The sequence below is a fragment of the Oratosquilla oratoria genome, chromosome 9, assembly GCF_046742065.1.
Source record: "Oratosquilla oratoria isolate Oo_2021 chromosome 9, ASM4674206v1, whole genome shotgun sequence".
In the NCBI taxonomy this organism is placed as follows: domain Eukaryota; kingdom Metazoa; phylum Arthropoda; class Malacostraca; order Stomatopoda; family Squillidae; genus Oratosquilla; species Oratosquilla oratoria.
In genome coordinates, this window is record NC_134785.1 from 34974328 (window position 1) to 34991827 (window position 17500).

General features: G+C 34.8%; 1 non-coding gene across 1 annotated transcript; it reads left to right on the forward strand.

The window, feature by feature from the left end:
• Positions 1-7226: 7226 nt before the first annotated feature.
• TRNAM-CAU (transfer RNA methionine (anticodon CAU)) lies at positions 7227-7299 on the forward strand. The gene has a single exon. It is a non-coding gene; the product is annotated as a tRNA-Met (tRNA).
• Positions 7300-17500: the final 10201 nt, after the last annotated feature.

Sequence of the window (17500 nt, forward strand, 5' to 3'; positions counted from 1 at the left end):
AACTGATATTAATGCGGGCATTTTGTTTCTATTTTGAAGTTTTGTCTCGAATATCTCACAAAACGACCTTGGAATGGAGAATTATTAACGTTTTGTGAATCTTCTCAATAATCCAGTTTTAAAGACGCAAAGTATCCCATAGGATAAATATAGTGTGGTTGTTTTTTCTCAGTGTCATCATTAATATAGATTTATAGTGTTAGTAATCTTTGTAAGATGAACATCCTGTATATGTTAAGTATGAAGACTTTTAATGGCAAACGAGTTGTTTGTGAAAGATTCGTCTTTCTTGATCCGGAAATAATTAACATCTTTTATTTTGGTTACTGAAATAATTTTGTTTGATCCGGAGTGCATGAAAAATTAATTTACTATAGATAAGTCTCTACCTGATTGAGGATAACTTGAAGCTCTTACCATGAGTCAATAGACAAAGAAGCTGGTTTAGATAACTTGCGAGTACCTATTTTCACGTCAGGTTAAGTAGAAGATCTGACTATAAGACGTGTTCTTTCTTGAGTCTAGCTGGAAAGTCGTCGATCAAAGGTAGACCAAGAATATTTTTAAAGTGTACATGAGAATTTATTAATGCACATCAGGAAAGAATAGAAAAAAAATATGTATGGATTGGAAGTATGCATAAATGATAATATTGATATAATGCATACTAATGATATAATGAGTGAATACTAATGACGCGTCACATATTTTTATGAAATACAGAAGCTCGTGACGTCATGTCGTCGATACTTACACCCAGTCACTTTCAAGTTATGTAAATCTACGCATCACTAAGATATTAATCAATTTTCATTTTCATTGAACAATATCTCATTTTCTATATAATGTGTATTTCTTTTAATGTAAGGCAAGCTAAATAAGAACTTCTCTTTAAAAAGCTTGATTTAGATAACTCAATTCGATCATAGTTATATTTTCCGAAAGTGTACCATGAAAGAGAATAGATTAATTCTGAAAAACTGTTCTACCTGAACTATGATTTCAAGATTGAGCTCTTCTTGTTTTATTGTTTTTGTTGCAATTCTTGCAAGGAATACTGTAGACACAACCCGCCGAATTATCAGGCGAATTTTCTATGAGAAGTTCTTTGATTGTATTGTTTTGAAATACAACATTAACATTAGAACACACACACACACACACACACACACACACACACACACACACACACACACACACACACACACACACACACACACACACACACACACACACACACACACACACACACACACACACACACACACACACACACACACACACACACACACACACACACACACTTCAACGAACGGACGGCTTAGAAGACGTTCTGAAGAAAATTGAAGTTTTGTGGATCCCAACGCAAAGAGAAGTGCCTATTGTATTTACAGGGTGGGGGGAATTGCTCGTGGGGTAGTAGAAAAGTAGAGAAAGAGGAGAAGGGGAGGGATTACTGAGGGAAATGGAAGGAAATGAGGAAGGAGTAGACTTGGCCCAGGCAGACAGGCGAAAGGTAAACAAACGACCCCCCGATCAGCTGAGCGACGATGAAATGTCTAATAAAAATGTAAAGATTAGAAGTATAGATAAGAGCAATACAGTAGAAAGTGATGAGAATATTTTCCAGGGATTTAAAGAGGGTGGGGGGGACACAAACCCCCCCGACTGACAAGACTAGAAGAGAAGGTCGATAAGATGATCGAGGACTTGGAGCGTAGGTTCGGTCATGTTAACAACATTCTACAAAGGGTTGAAAAATTGGAAGAACTAGAGAAGGCGAACAAAAACTTAACTGATGAAATAGAAAACCTGAAAAGACAGTTAAAAGAAGTAAAGGTGGAGAATGAGGAATTGAAGAGGAATAGTAATAGTAGTAGGGATGGAACTCGATAAAAGAAAACAGTAAAGTTGCATTTACTGATATAATTAAACAGCAAATGAGAGAACAAACTGAAGACTCAGTTATTAAAGTGATGAGACAGAAGAAGAATATAGTAAGAGACTTAGCTGACAAAAAGAAATGTATAATTATATTAGGAATGGAAGAGAAACATAACCCAGATAGAACCTCAAGAACCAATGAGGAAAATGAAAAAGTAAGCAGTTTACTAAAATTAGTTCAGGAAGATGAACCAGAAATTATGAAGGAAACTGAGGAAAAATTCAGGCTCGGAAAGTATAGTACAGATAAGACCAGACCAATTAAGATTAAATTCAGGTCACAAACGACGGCAGAGAATATCTTATCCAAAACAGGGAAACTAGCAACAAGTGAACAATATAAAAAGGTATGGATAAAAAGGGAAATGAATAAAGAGGAAAGAGAGGAAGAAAAGCAGAAAAGACTTGAAGCTAAGAAAAAAACGAGAGCAGAACGGAGTCAGAGAAAGAGAGATTCTATTGGAGAGTAGTGAATATGAAACTAAGGCAGTTCGACATACAAGAGAAAAACAAAAGGGAAACAGAGAACACAATGGAAGTGACAGAAAACTAAGAGTGTCTTACACAAATATAGATGGATTAATAACAGGATTGAATGAGCTGAATGATTATTTGAAAGAAAAAGAACCGGACATAATGGGAATTGTAGAAACAAAATTAAAAGGCCCACTACCACCCAACAGTGTAGGACATGATGCATATAATTATTGGATTAAAAGCAGAGAGAAAAAGCAAGGGGGTGGAGTTATGTTCCTGACTAAGAAGGATATAAACGTGAAGGGTGTCATATATGGAAAGAATACAGTAGAGATGATTATGATAGAAGTGGAAGACAGAGATAAGAAGAGCAGAAAATTTGTGATAAATTATGTGCCACCGAAAACAGCCTCATGGGAGGAGAGTGAACATAAAAGTATGTTAGAGGACACAAAGATAACATTAAATAAAATAATGGAAGATGGAGGAAGAATAGTTATAATGGGCAACTTTAATTGCAAAGAAATCTGCTGGGAAGAAATGACAGTAAAGGGTGGAGACGGCTCATGGGGAAACGCTCTACTTGAGATGATTACTGACCATACAATGACACAATGGATACAGGAGAACACCAGGTATAGAAATGAAGAAGAACCATCGAGACTAGACTTAATAATTACATCTGAACCTAGAATAGTGGACAAGATTGAATATAAAACACCAATAAGTAAAAGTGACCACATATTGATTGAACTGGAACTTAATGAAGAAAAATATATTAAAAGAAAGAGCAATATAGAAAAGGAAGAATGATGTATGAAAAAACAAACTTTGATAAAATAAGAGAATTCTTTCAACAAGAAAACTGGGAAGAAATATACAAAGAAGAAACAACAGTGGAAGAGAAATGGAATATTTTGAAAAAAAATTACACAAAAGGAGTGGAAAAGTATGTCCCAAGACAAAAACAAGAAAAAGAATATGTAAAATGCTGGTACAACAAAAGTTGTAGGGAGTTAAAAGACAAAAGAGACAAAGCCTGGACCAGATGGAAAAAAGACAGAAGACCTGTAAAATGGAAAATATATACCGGTTATAGAAATGAATATGTACAAACGTGCAGAGAGGAAAAGAGAAAATATGAAAAAGATGTCATAGAAAAGTGTAAAGATCAACCAAAACTATTCTACAGATTTGTAAACAATAAACTGAAAAACAAACAAGACTTGGAGAAATTAAGACAAGAGGGAGTTGAATACACTGAGGAAATGGAAATGGCGGAAATTATGAACAAACATTTTAAATCAGTGTTTACAAGGGAGAACATACAACCTGAAGAGATTGAGTGGAAAGAGAAAGTCCCCCCTATGGAAGAAATAGAAGTAACAAAGAATGAAATATTGAAACACTTGAGTAATCTTGATGTCAGAAAATCGCATGGACCAGATGATATAGCAAACTGGATTCTGAAAGAATGCAGGAATGAACTGGCAGACAAAATACATAGCATACTAAACAGTTCCTTGGAAGAAGGAAAAGTTCCAGAAGATTGGAAAAAAGCAAATATAGTACCTATATATAAAGGAGGAAATAAAGAAGAACCTACAAACTATAGACCAGTCTCTCTAACAAGTACAATAGCAAAAATTTGTGAAAGAATGATCAAAAGTAGATGGGTAAAATATAAAAAAAAAAAACAGTGTTAAATCCAAGGCAATTTGGATTCAGACAAGGACGATCATGCGTCACAAATTTAATATGTTTTTATTCAAGGCTAATAGATATAATACAAGAAAGAGATGGATGGGCGGACTGTGCATTTCTAGACCTAAAGAAAGCTTTTGACAAAGTACCACATAAGAAGTTGCTTAAGAAATTAGAAACTGAAGGAGGAATACAGGGAAAACTACTAAATTGGATGGAAGACTTTTTGCAAGAAAGAAAAATGAGAGTAGTGATAAGAAACCAGCACTCAAAATGGGATGAAGTAATAAGAGGTGTTCCGCAGGGAACAGTTCTGGCCCCAATAATGTTTGCTATATATATTAATGATATGGATGAAGGAATTGAAAGCTATATGAGCTTCTTTGCAGATGATACAAAACTACTGAAAAGAGTGAAAACTGAAGAAGATTGTGAATCACTACAGAGAGATCTAAATATAGTACAGGAATAGAGTAGGAAGTGGGAGATGGAGTTCAATACAAAAAAGTGTAGTATAATGGAATTTGGAAAAAGCAAAAACAGAATAACAGGAGCATATAAATTGGGAGAAGAAGGAATAAAAAAAGTATAAAATGAGAAGGACCTGGGAGTCATTGTTATGAATAATATGTCACCTGAGAAACATATAAATAAGATTTTTGGAGAAACTTATAATTTAATAAGAACAATCAAAGTTGCATTTACATACCTGGATGAAGAAATGGTGAAGAAAATCCTAATCACCCTGATAAGACCAAGATTGGAATATGCAGCAACGATATGGTCACCAAGTACAAAAAAATGTATAAAAAAAACTTGAAAGAATACAAAGAGCAATTACAAAACTGGCACCAACACTCTCAAAACTATCATATGAAGAGAGACTAGAAAAACTTGAACTACAGACACTAGAGCAAAGAAGAGAGAGAGGAGATTTGATAGCTATTTACAGAATCATGATAGGCATAGAAATTACTGATAGAGAGAATCTGATAAAATGGGATGACAGAAATACAAGAGGACACGGAAAGAAAATAAAAAAAGACAGCTATAGAAGAGACTTGAAAAAGAACAGCTTTCCTCACAGAGTAATAAACAGTTGGAACAAGTTAGATGAGAAAGTGGTGTGTGCAAAAACAATACATGAATTTAAAAAAAGTTTAGATAAAATGAGATATGAAGACGGGACCCACGAGCATAGCTCTCCTTCCCGTAAAATACAACTAGGTAAATACAACTAGGTAAATACACACACACACACACACACACACACACACACACACACACACACACACACACACACACACACACACACACACACACACACACACACACACACACACACACACACACACACACACACACACACACACACACACACACACACACACACACACACACACACACACACACACACACACACACACACACACACACACACACACACACACACACACTCTCTCTCTCTCTCTCTCTCTCTCTCCAACAGAAATAGAAATCGAGAGGTCTTGTCGCGAAGGACCTCCAGCCATTTGTTTTTAACAATCTTCGATTTCCTTCAACTTATTACTGTACATGGATTGATCTATTACCAAATTTCACCAGTCTATGAACGCTATTAAAAAAATATGGTATTTGCATTGTCATCAAATATCGGCATGCACTATTTGGATTCAAGTGTCTTAGACTTGTAGTTTTAATTGAAGAGTTAACTCGCTTTCAGAGCAGAGTGAAGCAGTGGATGAGTGTTGGGCCCATAACCCAAGTGTCCGGGGAATGAGAGCACGCTCTGCTAATCACTTTTATATTTTTGTTCTGGAAGCTCTTTATTCTTCCAAAATTTTTATTTTGCTATCGGTGCCTTTATGATAGAAGTAACCTGGATATAGAGTACATTCACGCACACCTTCTGCTAATATATGATCTCTAAATCATTACCTTTACTACTAATGTACGGCAAAAACTTTACTGGAGCAAGTGACGAGCCCTGTGATACCCCACCAGTCCCGTCTTTGTTGTGAAGGTGTTCTGTCATTCTACAGATAGGCATTTCGCTCCTGAGATAATGGCAATACTTTTAAAACTTGCACTATTGATACTACTACTGATACTATTGACACTATTGCTATTATCTCTACTACTACTACTACTTCCTCTACAAAATGATGCACACACAAGCCTTTCTGGAGGTCACAGGACAATTAAGGGCATATATCGACAGGTGACTACAGGGTCCAGGTAATAGTACTTCATTCGCCAGTCGATTTCATTGTGCTGTTGAGGGGCACTGCCACCTAGTCTGAACATGGTCTTCGAGGCTGCTTAATAGATGTGATCGCCTGTTTGTCTTCATATAACGTCACCCGCCATATCCATATTCAAGTAGCAATGCAAGGAATAGAGAAATCCTCTGTAGGACTCCCTTGAGTGGTTATACCTAACTCGAAACCTTTTATCTTTGTCGTCTGAAATAACGACGCCATTTCTCAGCTTAATGTTGGGCATTGCTTTAGTACATGAGCAACAGTTATTACCCTCTCATTGTAAATTCGCACCCAAGGTGGCCTCGAACCCTCAATCTTTTGGTCAAGAATCGAATGCGCTAACCAATTGCGCCACGGAGGCGACGACGGTTGGAAGGGACTTTAGTCGGAGAAGTATCCCGAGGTCAAGAAGGACTTCACGACACGCGTGTCGTCTCTGGTCTCACAAATTACTTTAGTAAGTCGGAAAACACACATGTACACACTCACATACAAGCACACCCATACAAATACACAAATACACAAACACATGCACACAAACACATACACAAATACACACACATACAGAAAGGCTGGATAGGTGTTGTCGCGCAGGACCTGGAAGGAACTTTATGTGACAGAAGACGCCAGCCATTTACTTATATGGATCTTTACCTTATTATCTCACCTTATTATATTATTTACGTTGACTTATTAGTAATGTTTCTCAATATTATTCGTGCTACTGATGTTAGAGTAATAATAATTGCGTCATTATCATACATTGGCGAGCACTAAATGGCATCAGGTCCCTCGGACTTGTAGTTTAAATAGAACAATTAACTCTTTTACTTTCGAAGCAGAGTGGCGCAGTTGGAAGCGCGTTGGGCCCATAACCCAAAGGTCCGTGGATCGAAACCACGCTCTGCTAATCACATTTTCATTTTTTAATTGGTATTCACAGAAGGGTGGCGCAGTGGTAGCGTGTTGGCCTCATAACCCAAAGGTCCGTGGATCGAAACTACGCTCTATTAATCACATTTTCAATAGGCTCGTATATATTCCTTTGCTATTGCAGATAGTAAAACTGATATTAAAGCGGGCATTTTGTTTCTACTTTGAAGTTTTGTCTCGAATATCTCACAAAACGACCTTGGAATGGAGAATTATTAACGTTTTGTGAATCTTCTCAATAATCCAGTTTTAAAGACGCAAAGTATCCCAAATTATAGATATAGTGTGGTTGTTTTTCTCAGTGTCATCATTAATATAGACTTATAGTGTTAGTAATCTTTGTAAGATGAACATCCTGTATATGTTAAGTATGAAGACTTTTAATGGCAAACGTGTTGTTTCTGAAAGATTCGTTTTTCTTGATCCGGAAATAATTAACAGTTTTTATTTTGGTCACTGCAAGCATTTTGTTTGTTCTGGAGTGCATGAAAAACTAATTTACTATAGATAAGTCTCTACCTGATTGAGGATAACTTGAAGCTCTTACCATAGGTCAATAGACAAAGGGGCTGTTTTAGATAACTTGCGATTACCTATTTTCACTTCAGGTGAAGTAGAATATCTGATGATAAGACGTGTTCTTTCTTGAGTCTATCTGGAAAGTCGTCGATCAAAGGAAGACCAAGCATATTTTTAAAATGTGCATGAGAATTTATTAATGCACATCAGGAAAGAATGGAAATATATGTATGGATTGGATGTACGCATATATGATTATATTGATATAATGCATACTAATGATATAATGAGTGAGTACTAATGACGTGTCACATATTTTTATGAAATACAGAAGCTCGTGACGTCATGTCGTCGATACTTACACCCAGTCACTTTCAAGTTATGTAAATCTACGCATCACTAAGATATTAATTGATTTTAATTTCCATGAACAATATCTCATTTTCTATATAATGTGTATTTCTTTTAATGTTAGGCAAGCTAAATAAGAACTTCTCTTTAAAAAGCTTGATTAAGATAACTCAATTCGATCATAGTTATATTTTCCGAAAGTGTACCATGAAAGAGAATAGATTAATTCTGAAAACCTGTTCTACCTGAACTATGATTTCAAGATTGAGCTCTTCTTGTTTTATTGTTTCTGTTGCAATTCTTGCAAGGAATACTGTAGACACAGCCCGCCGAATTATCAGGCGAATTTTCTATGAGAAGTTCTTTGATTGTGTTGTTTTGAAATACAACATTAACATTAAAACACACACACACACACACACACACACACACACACACACACACACACACACACACAACACACACAACACACACACACACACACACACACACACACACACACACACACACACGCACGCACGCACGCACACACACACACACACACACACACACACACACACACACACACACACACACACACACACACACACACACACACACACACACACACACACACACACACACACACACACACACACACACACACACACACACACACACACACACACACACACACACACACACACACACACACACACACACACACACACACACACACACACACACACACACACACACACACACACACACACACACACACACACACACACACACACACACACACACACACACACACACACACACGCACACACACACACACACACACACACACACACACACACACACCACACAAACACACACACACACATATATACATATACATATATATACATATATATATATAAATAATTATATATATATGTAAATAGATATAAACATATATATATATATAAATATATATACATATATTTTATATATGTATATATATATGTATATATAAATATTTATATATATGCATATATATTTATTTATATATATATATTTATATATATACACACATTATATATATACATATATATATATATATATACATATATATATATATATATATATATATATATATATATATATACATGTATATATACATATACATGTATATATATAAATATATACAGTATATATTTATACATATATATAAATATGCATATACATATTATACATATATATATATATATATATATATATATATATATATATATATATATATATATATATATATATATATATATATATATATATATATATATGAAAATTATTAGAAGCCCAGCCATGGGATTCGAACCCGTACCCGTGCGTCCATAATCACGAGGTCAAGACGCTAGCAACCGTGCTACATGACCTCTTGATTATAGACGCATGGGTCAGGGTTCGAACCCTATGGCTGAGCTTCTAAAAATTTTTTCAATCTGTCTTTAACATATATGTATATATATATATATATATATATATATATATATATATATATATATATATATATATGTTTTTGTGTGTGTGTGTGTGTGTGTGTGTATACATATACATATATATATATATATACATATATATATATATATATATACATATATATATATATGTATGCATATATATCTATATATATATATATTTATATACATATACATATACATGTACATATACATATGCATATACATATACATATACATATACATATACATGTACATGTACATATACATGTACATATACATATTCATACACATGCACATATACATGTACATATACATATACATATACATATATGTATGTGCACGTGGAGAGGTATATACATACACTGAATGGTTTCCAATGAACAGATTTATATCTTTTCAACCACAAATCACATACTAGCGACTACACTATCATGGCGCAGGTGGGTTGAACGCAATATTTCGTGTATGTGTATGTATCTCGAGCATACAAATATGAGAAAATTGTGCTCAACTTATATCTCTCTTTATAGCGTATTGGGCTAAGTCACTGCCGTTTTGTCACGGGTAAGCTGAGTTCGAGTCCTCGGCTTGACCACGTTTCAATTTCCAACGTATGCCTCTTTCGAGCTACTCTCATTCTCGACTGCGCTGGGATGGAATGAAAAGTGATTTGTAGTTGAAAAGATATTAATCTGTTCACTGGGAACCATTCAGTGTATGTATAAACTTTTCCACGTGCATATACTAGCGAATACACTATTATGGTTCAGGTAGGTTGAACGCAATATTTCGTATCTGTGTATGTATCTCGAGCATACAAATATAAGAAAATTGTGCTCAACATATATCTCTTCTGATAGCGTATTGGGCTAAGTCACTGCCGCTTTGTCACGGGTGAGCTGAGTTCGAGTCCTCGGCTCGACTTCGTTTTAATTTCCAACTTATGCTTCCTTCGAATTATTCTCAGTCTCGACTGCAATGGGCATGGAATTAGAAGTGATTTGTGGTTGAAAAGATATTAATCTGTTCACTGGAAACCCTTCAGTGTATGTATATACATGTATACACACACACACATATATATATATGTATATATATATATATATATATATAGATGTGTGTGTGTGTGTGTGTGTGTGTGTGTGTGCATGTACTACATGGCAATAAAAATTGTATTAAATTAAAAAGATTACTAAAATTTTTTGTAGCAGATAATTTAAATTTCTTATTACAAACCTAATTGGAATTACATGTATAAATACAATTGATAAAAATTGCATTTCATATAAGGTAGAGAAATCTGAAGTACCTTAAAATAGTTTGATAAAACCATTTCATTATGGAAAATGAAGATCTATACATTATTATATATTCTAATTCTTCATAAAAAATTGGTGACATGTAATAATGACAAAGGTATTTTTTATTATCAAATTGAAAATGTACATAATACTTCTGTTGTATTAATCATATAAAGTTTATAGAATAGGTACTATACATGTCTTACATAATATACTTATACAAAAATAATTTTTTTTTTATTAACTGATATGATAATATGATAATGGTATTTTTCAATGTCAAAACTAAAAATGTACTTCTAAAAATATATATATTTAAAAAACTTCTATTGTATTAATCATACAAGATATATAAAAATAGGTACTATACATATATTATATAATATACCTAAACAGAAATAAACTTCTCTTCTATTTCTCAAATCAACTGTACTTGAAAAATTAATTCGAATGTAAATATGATTCTATAGGGTTCCACAGGAAGCAACTTTATTCTGTGTCCACACTCACTGTCTTGATTTGTCAAAGTAACCTATTATTTCTTCTTTTTAGGACTTGGGATTTGTTGCATCATTGTTCTGGGTGTGAACATCTGATTTAGTTTTGTTTAAATTCGTTATATCACACATAGAGGCGTTTTAGCATAGTTAAAAATTAAATATTATACTCGTATATTTTGAAATAATATATGATACCCTAAAAATTATGATTTTTACCCTAAATATTGTCAATTTACCTGTAAGGTGGCCGTACACGCTACACTTGCCAAAATTACCCTATCGTAAGGAAAAATCCCAACGAGTGGCCTTTCCTCTACTATGTAAGTGAAAAGCTAAGAAAATTATCCGTAGAATAATTCAGTGGTTTACTCATAGAATTTCTAATTTATACGTATTTGATTCTATACATATTCATGGGGTTGGTGTGAGCAGTCATTTACACACACACACACACACACACACACACACACACACACACACACACACACACACACACACACACACACACACACACACACACACACACACACACACACACACACACACACACACACACACACACACACACACACACACACACACACACACACACACACACGCACGCACGCATGCACACACGCACACACATACACACACACACACACACACACACACACACATACGCACGCACGCACGCGCATACATACACACACACACACACAGACACACACACACACACACACACACACACACACACACACACACACACACACACACACACACACACACACACACACACACACACACACACACACACACACACACACACACACACACACACACACACACACACACACACACACACACACACACACATACACACACACACACACACACACACACAAACACACACTAACACACACACACACACACGCACACACACTCACTCACACACACACACACACACACACACACACACACACACACACACACACACACACACACACACACACACACACACACACACACACACACACACACACACACACACACACAACTTGTGAGAAGGTGGTCCGTGATGACGATAAAGGATTGGTATGTAATCTGTGTGATATGTGGCATCACGCAAAGTGTGAAAAGATGTCAGATGAAGTATATGAATTTTTAGCAGAAAATGAGGTAAGCACTATTCATTGGTATTGTAGCAAGTGTAATACAGTATTCAGCAAGATGGTTAAGCAGATCACCACAATTTCAAAGAGGCAGGATACTGTGGAAAAACGCATAGATGCCATTGAAATAGCGACTAATGAACAATGGATTGAGGTAAAGGAGGATATGGTAAACATGGAAATGAATATGAAAGCTGAAGTAAAAAAAGAAATTAGTACAGGCCTGAAAGAAATAAAGAAAGATATAAGCAAGGAAATAAGAGATGATATAGTAGAGATAGTAGAAAATAAAATGCAAACTAGTAAAACTGAATGGTTGAATGAGGTGAAGGGAGCAGCAAAAATTGAAATTAAGGAAGAGATGGATAAGACATATAGGGATGTCCTTAAGGAAAAAGATGATACGGCTAGTCCTGGTGTTAGTGATAAGCAAAACGATCAGAACTTTGTAGAAATTTCAACTATTTAGTTACAAAGTAGAATGGATAGAGTCAATAACATTGTACTTCATAGAATGTCTGAAGAAGTGATTCCTGGGATGAATTTAGATATAAGAGAGCAGAAGGTATTGTATGACAAGTTGGTATTTATCAAACTTGGTAAGGAAATGGGAATCACCGGTTATGAAAGTGAGATAGAAGAAATAAGGAGATTGGGAAAGTATGAAGGATTAGATGAAGGCAGAGCGAGACCTATCTTGGTGACTCTGAAAGGAAATATTAAGGAAAGAATTATGAGGAATCTGTATAGGCTAAAAGATTCTAAATCAAGTTACGCAGACATATTTAAGAAAGTAGGGGTAACCCATGATATGACTAAGGAAGAGAGGAAAAGAGATAAGGACCTCAGGGAGGAAGCAGAAAAGAAAAATTCAGAAGAGAAGGACCAGGGAAACTTCTATGTAATCAGAGGGAGGCCGTGGAACAGATACCTATTGAAATTGAGGAAGAAAGAAACCCATATGACGAGGAACACTGGACACACAACACAAGAGGGAAAAGGGCAACAAGTAGGAATGAAACAGAAAGTGGAAGTGACAGAAAACTAAGAGTGTCTTACACAAATATAGATGGATTAATAACAGGATTGAATGAGCTGAACGATTATCTGAAGGAAAAAGAACCGGACATAATGGGAATCGTGGAAACGAAATTAAAAGGTGAACTACCACCCAACAGTGTAGGTAATGATGCATATAATTATTGGATTAGAAACAGAGAGACAAAACAAGGGGGTGGAGTTATGTTCCTGACTAAGAAGGGAATAAATGTGAAGAGTGTTACATATGGAAAGAATCCAGTAGAGATGATTATGATCGAAGTGGAAGATAGAGATAAGAAGAACAGAGAGTTCGTGGTGAATTATGTGCCTCCGAAAACAGCCTCGTGGGAAGAGAGTGAACATAAAAGTATGTTAGAGGACACAAAGATAACATTAAATAAGATAATGGAAGATGGAGGAAGAATAGTTATGATGGGCGACTTTAATTGCAAAGAAGTCTGCTGGGAAGAGATGACAGCAAAGGGTGGAGACGGCTCATGGGGAAATGTTCTACTCGAGATGATTGTTGATCATACAATGACACAGTGGATACAGGAGAACACTAGGTATAGAAATGAAGAAGAACCATCGAGACTGGACCTAATAATCACATCTGAACCTGGAATAGTGGAAAAGATTGAATATAAAACACCAATAAGTAAAAGTGACCATATATTGATTGAACTGGAATTAAATGAGGAAAAATACATGAAAAGAAATGAACAATATAGAAAAGGAAGAATGATGTATGAAAAAACAAACTTTGATAAAATAAGAGAATTCTTTCAACAAGAAAACTGGGAAGGGATATACAAAGAAGGAACAATAGTGGAAGAGAAATGGAATATTTTGAAAAGAAATTATAAAAAAGGAGTGGAACAGTATGTCCCAAGACAAAAACAAGAAAAGAAATATACAAAATGTTGGTACAGCAAAAGTTGTGAGGAGATAAAAGACAAAAGAGATAAAGCTTGGACTAAGTGGAGAAAGGACAAAAGACCTGAAAAGTGGAAAATATATACTTGTTATAGAAATGAATATGTACAAGCGTACAGATTTGTAAACAACAAACTGAAAAACAGACAAGATTTGGAAAAATTAAGGCAAGGAGTTGAATATACAGAGGAATTAGAAATGGCAGAAATTATGAACAAACATTTTAAATCAGTGTTTACAAGAGAGAACATACAACCTGAAGAGATCGAATGGAAAGAGAAAGTTCCCCCATGAAAGAAATAGAAGTAACAAAGAATGAAATATTGAAACACTTGAGTAATCTAGATGTTAGAAAATCGCATGGACCAGATGAAATAGCAAACTGGATTTTGAAAGAATGCAGGAAAGAACTGGCAGACAAAATACATAGCATAATAAACAGTTCCTTGAAAGAAGGAAAAGTCCCAGAAGATTGGAAAAGAGCAAATATAGTACCTATATATAAAGGGGGAAATAAGGAAGACCCTACCAACTATAGACCAGTCTCTCTAACAAGTACAATAGCAAAAATTTGTGAAAGAATTGTCAAAAGTAGATGGGTAAAATATTTAGAAAAAAACAACGTGCTAAATACAAGGCAATTTGGATTCAGACAAGGACGATCATGCGTCACCAATTTGATATGTTTCTATTCAAGGCTAATAGACATAATACAAGAAAGAGATGGATGGGCTGATTGTGCATTTCTGGACTTGAAAAAGGCTTTTGACAAAGTACCACACAAAAAGTTGCTTAAGAAATTAGAAACTGAAGGAGGAATACAGGGCAAACTGCTTAAATGGATGGAAAACTTTTTGCAAGGAAGAAAAATGAGAGTGGTGATAAGAGATAAACACTCAGAATGGGATGAAGTAATAAGCGGTGTCCCACAAGGAACAGTTCTGGCCCCAATAATGTTTGCTATATATATTAATGATATGGATGAAGGAATTAAAAGTTATATGAGGTTCTTTGCAGATGATGCAAAACTGTTGAAAAAAGTGAAAACGGATGAAGATTGTGAGTCACTACAGAATGATCTGAACAAAGTACAGGAATGGAGTAGGAAGTGGGAGATGGAGTTCGACACTAAAAAGTGTAGTATAATGGAATTTGGAAAAAGCAAAAACAGAATAATAGGATCATATAAATTGGGAGAAGAAGGAATAAAAAAAGTAGAGAATGAGAAGGACCTGGGAGTCATTGTTATGAATAATATGTCACCTGAAAAACATATAAATAAGATTTTTGGAGAAACTTATAATTTGATAAGAACAATCAAAGTGGCATTTGCATACCTGGATGAAGAAATGGTGAAGAAAATTCTAACCACTCTGATAAGACCAAAATTGGAATATGCAGCAACAGTATGGTCACCAAGTACAAAAAAAATGTATAAAAAAACTTGAAAGAATACAAAGAGCAATTACAAAATTGGCACCAACACTCTCAAAACTATCATATGAAGAGAGACTAGCAAAACTTGAACTACAGACATTAGAGCAAAGAAGAGAGAGAGGAGATTTGATAGCTATTTACAGAATCATGAAAGGCATAGAAGTTATTGATAGAGAGAATCTGATAAAATGGGATGATGGAAACACAAGAGGACACGGAAGGAAAATCAAGAAGGACAGCTATAGAAGAGATCTGAAAAAGAACAGCTTTCCTCACAGAGTAATAGACAGTTGGAACAAGTTGGATGAAAAAATAGTGTGTGCAAGAACAATACATGAATTTAAAAATAGTGTAGATAAAATGAGATATGGAGACGGGACCCCACGAGCGTAGCTCTCCTTCCCGTGAAATACAACTAGGTAAATACAACTAGGTAAACACACACACACACACACACACACACACACACACACACACACACACACACACACACACACACACACACACACACACACACACACACACACACACACACACACACACACACACACACACACACACACACACACACACACGCACACACATACACACACGCACGCACAAAAGCACACACACACACACACACACACACACACACACACACACACACACACACACACACGCACGCACAAAAGCACACACACACACACACACACACACACACACACACACACACACACACACACACACACACACACACACACACACACACACACACACACACACACACACACACACACACACACACACACACACACACACACATACACACACACACACAGAATACATTCGGTAAAAGCCATTGAGCGAAAAAATGGTATTAGAATTATTCTACTAAATTTGATTATTAATTAATTTGATTCTTATATATTTATTTATTCATTTATTTGTTTGCTTGTTTATTTTTTTGTTTAAAAACAAAATAAATAAATGAATAAATAAATTAATTAATAAATAAAATATAAATAAATAAGAAACAAAAACTAAAAATAATCACATGAATTAACAGACAACCAAATAAATTAATAAAAGCATGGTAGAATCGATTTTTACTTCTTTATTTATTTATATATATTTATTTATTCGTATATTTTGTAATTAATTAATTAATATCTATTTATTTGGTTGGCTATTTATGTATCTATTTATCTATACGTATTTTTTTTTATTTATCTATTTACTTGTTTATTCATCTATTTGTCTATTTATTTATCTATCAATTCATTTATTCATTTATTCGCCTATTCGTTCACTGTTCTATTTATTCGTCTACTTGAATTTTTTTTGACTTAGTTATATATATTTCGATTCAAGTATATGTTCATGTTTTTATTTTTTATAATTATATTTTTCTTTTATACCAGGTATCTTTAAGGTGAGACCTTCACGAATGTTAATAAAGGAATTGTAAGGAGGAAT